Genomic DNA, 831 nt, shown 5'->3' on the forward strand with positions numbered 1-831 from the left:
AAAATAATTAAAAAAAATGTGCTGAGAGAATTAACAAAAAATTTAAAAGAAATGTTATATTTTTAGTACTCAACTACTGGCATTATTTGTATAAAGTATAAACGTGATAAAGTTATTTAACATCATCGCTAACAAATGGTGTTGAAGTGTTAGTGCTGAAATGAACGCTAGATGAACTWAAGTTGAATGAATACATATTTGCAATCACAATAACAAGTATTTTAGAAAAGCTAAAGATGGATTTTATCTGTTTTAGACAAATAATTATATCTTTGCTTATATTTTACTTAAATATTTATTGTAGTTATTCAACTGTAGTTAGCCTAACGTTCATTTTGGTTCAATTTATTATATTAAAAAGAAATTAATTGTGAATCACTTTGAAAATGTAATAAAAATATATACATACAAATAAAAAAGCAACAATTGTAAATATAAAATTATTTATGGCTTATTTTGTAAAATTGTGGACTCTATGYACGTGCATCAAACGAATTCGGATTATATATTAATATTGACCTACTACTACTTACCGAGCCAAACGCCAAATAACTGCGTTTCTGCACTGTTTTGATTATTGTAATGTACAACGACGGCCTTTTCCGCACTTTAAATTTAAATATTGTATTTACGTATATAATTTCTATACATTTATATAATCTTAAAGATCTTAAAATAAAAMACTCACGCAAAGTTATATTGGTTTATTTATTTAAAATTTTAACAATAAATGCATTTGTACGAGAAGTATTAACCATAAAGAGAACTGTTTTTTATTTAACAAAATATTTATAACATTTATTTTTATCAAAAATAAGCGTTGCAATAACG

The sequence above is a fragment of the Bactrocera latifrons genome, unplaced genomic scaffold, assembly GCF_001853355.1.
Source record: "Bactrocera latifrons isolate USDA-ARS-PBARC rearing strain unplaced genomic scaffold, ASM185335v1 scaffold_117, whole genome shotgun sequence".
Lineage (NCBI taxonomy): Eukaryota > Metazoa > Arthropoda > Insecta > Diptera > Tephritidae > Bactrocera > Bactrocera latifrons.